At 45.2% G+C, this 3,905-nt stretch overlaps 1 pseudogene across 1 annotated transcript; it reads right to left on the bottom strand.

Moving 5' to 3' along the window:
• Window positions 1-1,048: 1,048 nt before the first annotated feature.
• LOC308261162 (heat shock cognate 71 kDa protein-like) lies at window positions 1,049-3,205 on the bottom strand (annotated as a pseudogene). The gene is made up of 2 exons: window positions 2,549-3,205; window positions 1,049-2,302 (listed from the first exon to the last, which is right to left on the bottom strand). The product of its transcript is annotated as a heat shock cognate 71 kDa protein-like (transcript).
• Between the last annotated feature and the right edge of the window lie 700 nt (window positions 3,206-3,905).

Consider the following 3,905-nt stretch of genomic DNA (forward strand, 5'->3'; position numbering starts at 1 on the left):
TTTTCTTAAAAAATGTTTTCAATGAACAGTTGGTTCAGTCCATGGATGTGGAACTTGTGTGAAGGGCTGAGTGTGTAATACTCAGCACAAAGAATGCTGGATGAATGTTAGCTCTTGTTATTGTAAGAGGTTCAGTTGAAAAATAAATGTGAGCTCAGGTAACAGAGGACATCAAACTCCACGCTTAGGTGTTTGAATTTATTCTAAAAGGCAAAAGAAAGGCAGGGAAGGGGCCTTTTAAAGCAAGGGAATGACAAAGTAAAGGCTCTTTTCATCTGTATATAACTAGACTGTTGAACAGAAACATTGAACGGAATGTTAACCTGCAACACGATTAGAAAGTGACTTCACTTTGGACTTGTTTCTTTTAACAATGAGGCAAGTACTTCCTGATCAGCTTTTATGTTTTGTTTGTTTTGTTTTTTGTTTTGCAGTGCCAGGAATTGAACTCAGTGGCCTTCTACCTCTCAGCTACACCCCTGCCCTATTCTGTTTCTTTATTTTGAAACAGAGTCCTGCTGCATTACAGACCACTGCTGGCCTCAAACCTATAGTTCTCCTCTCTCAGTCTCTCAAGTGCTGGGATTATAGGTGAGTGCCAGTGTACATGGCTTCAGTTCGACTTTTTTTTTTGAGAGGGGTGGTACTAGGGAATCAAACCTAGGGGCATTCTACTTCCGAGCTACACCCCAGCCCTTTTTTTAATTATTTTTAAATTTTTATACAGGGCCTCACTAAATTGCTGAGGCTGACCTCAAATGTACAATCCTCCTGTATCAGCCTTCCAAGTGCTATTTTATTTTTAATTTTTTAATTTTTTGCCAATTTTAAATAGTTTTATTAAGACATTGCAATTTCCACTTACAATACAGTGCATATAAAGTGCAATGTTATTTGCTTTCCCTGTGAACATGTTCCATATTCAAGTATTGAAAATGGCCAGTAATTTACCATAGCAGCCCAACTAACTGCCACAGAATTTGCTACCAATGTGGGCCCTTCAATGTATTACTGTGTGGAACAATGCTACATCTCTGCTTGGGCTGAATTAATCAACCTCTTCCGTGGTGGGCCCTGAGGAAGCACCTCCAGATGGAGGAGCGCCTCCACCAGGGAAGCCTCCAGCCATTCCTCCTGGCATGCCGCCTGTGCTCTGGTGCAGCTTAGCGATGATGGGGTTGCAGACTTTCTCAAGTTCTTTCTGCTGGTGTTCAAATTCTTCCTTCTCTGCCGTCTGGTTCTTGTCCAGCCAGTTGATGGTTTCATTCCACTTATCAAGAATCTTCTGTTTGTCTGCATCATTGATCTTGCCTTGAAGTTTCTCATCTTCCACAGCTGCTTTCACGTTGAATGCGTAGGACTCCAGTGAGTTCTTCGATGGCACCTCGTCCCTCTGCTTCTCATCTTCAGCCTTGTACTTCTCAGCTTCCTGGACTATGCGTTCAGTGTCCTCCTTGCCCAAACGGCCCTTGTCATTTGTGATGGTAATCGTGTTCTCTTTTCCTTTACTCTTATCTACAGCAGACACATTCAGGATGCCATTGGCATCAATGTCAAAAGTGACTTCAATCTGAGGAACACCACGGGGGACAGGAGGTATGCCTGTGAGTTCAAACTTGCCAAGCAGGTTGTTATCCTCAGTCATGGCACGTTCACCTTCATATACCTGAATGAACACACCCGGCTGGTTGTCAGAATAGGTTGTGAAGGTCTGTGTCTGCTCTGTAGGAATGGTAGTATTGCACTTGATGAGGACAGTCATGACTCCACCAGCAGTTTCAATACCAAGGGAGAGAGGCGTGACATCCAAGAGCAGCAAATCTTGAACGTTTTCAGACTTGTCTCCAGATAGAATAGCTGCCTGTACAGCTGCACCATAAACAACAGCCTCGTCAGGGTTGATGCTCTTATTCAGTTCTTTTCCATTGAAGAAATCTTGCAGAAGCTTCTGAATCTTAGGGATACGAGTGGAACCTCCCACCAGGACAATATCATGGATCTGTGACTTGTCTAGTTTGGCATCTCGAAGGGCTTTTTCTACAGGATCCAGGGTGCCATGGAACAGGTCAGCATTCAACTCTTCAAATCAAGCAAGGGTAATGGAGGTATAGATGTCGATTCCTTCATAGAGAATCAATCTCAATACTGGCTTGGGTGCTGGAAGAGAGGGTGCGCTTAGCTCGTTCATAAGCAGTGCGGAGACGTCGGACAGCTCTTTTGTTCTCACTGATGTCCTTCTTAGGCTTGCGCTTGAACTCCGCAATAAAATGATTGACCATCCTGTTGTCAAGGTCTTCTCCACCTAAGCTGTAGATATGACCTCAAAAATTCCATCCTCAATAGTGAGAATTTTTTTTTTTTTTTTTTTTTGGTGGTACTGGGGGTGGAACCCAGAAGCTTTCTAGCTCCAGACTATACTCCCAGACCCATTTTATACTTTATTTGGAAACAGGGTCTCACTAAGTTGCGGAGAGCCTCACTAAGTAGCTGAGGCTGGCTTCGAACCTGTGCGATCCTCCTGTCTCAGCCTCCCAAGCGCGGGGATTACAAGCGTGCGCCACCACGCCCGGCTCAGTAGTGAGAATTGACACATCCAAAGTGCCAGCCCCTAAATCGAAAATCAGCACATTTCTTTCAGCTCCAACCTTCTTGTCCAAGCCATAAGAATAGCAGCAGCAGTTGGTTCACTGATAATCCTAAGTACACTGAGACCAGCAATTGTTCCAGCATCTTTTGTTGCCTGGCGTTGAGAGTCATTGGAATAAGCTGGCACTGTGACCACAGCATTGGTAACAGTCTTTCCAATGTAGGCTATGCAATTTCCTTCATCTTTGTCAGAACCATGGAGGACACTTCCTCTGGGTAGAAACTCTGTCTCTCCTTTGTATTCTACTTGAACCTTGGGCCTGCCGGCATCATTCACCACCATGAAAGACCAATGCTTCATATTAGACTATACAACAGCATCATCAAATCTACGTCCAATCAGATGCTTGGCATCAAAAACCGTGTTGGTGGGGTTCATTGCAACCTGATTCTTCGCAGCATCCCCAACCAGTCGTTCGGTGCAGTAAATGCAACGTAGCTTGGGGTGGTTCGGTTTTCCCTGATCATTGGCAATTATCTCTACTTTCCCATGCTGGAAAACACCCACGCATGAGTAGGTGGTGCCAAGATCAATGCCAACTGCAGGTCCTTTAGACATTGTGGCTTGTGTGTAGGCCCGACTCTGCCCGCGAAGAAATCACACAAACCTGAGAAGCTGCGGCGGCGTTCAATGAGCCCAAGTGCTATTTTTAATTCAATAATTAGTATTGTGCAGGACCACTGTAACAATGAGAAATTCAACCACATCTTCTTATCCAGCAGGTGGCAAGGAGAGGGGGCATAGTTCCTCTCCTGCCCTCTGCTTTCATCTCTTCCCTGCCTTAGCTAACTCATAGCTAACTGTGATTTCTGGCCTTTATGGCTGAAGGAGCTGGAGTGACCGCTGAAGCAGACAGGAAAGTGATGACTAATGCTATCCTAGAGGACATCACAATTTGGGGGGGGTCCCTATTTTAAAGCTGACCCATACCAGGCATGGTGGCACATACCTATAATCCCAGTACTTGGGAGGCTGAGACAGGGGGATTACAGGTTCAAGGTCAGCCTCAGCAACTTAATGAGACCCTTAGCAACTTAGCAAGACCCTGTCTCAAAAAAGAAAAAAATTATAAAGGGCTAGGAGTGTAGCTCCGCGGTAGAATGCCCCTAGGTTCAACCTCCAGTACCGGGGGGAAAAACACTGACTGACTCTGGGCTCTTGGAAACTCCACTGGGAATGTGCAACAGCATTTCCTGTGAGACAGCGGAAGCAACGCTTTTGAATGACACCCTTCTGAGCCAGTTTTCCAACAGCCTCT

The sequence above is a fragment of the Muscardinus avellanarius genome, assembly GCF_963383645.1.
Source record: "Muscardinus avellanarius genome assembly, chromosome: 3".
NCBI lineage: Eukaryota > Metazoa > Chordata > Mammalia > Rodentia > Gliridae > Muscardinus > Muscardinus avellanarius.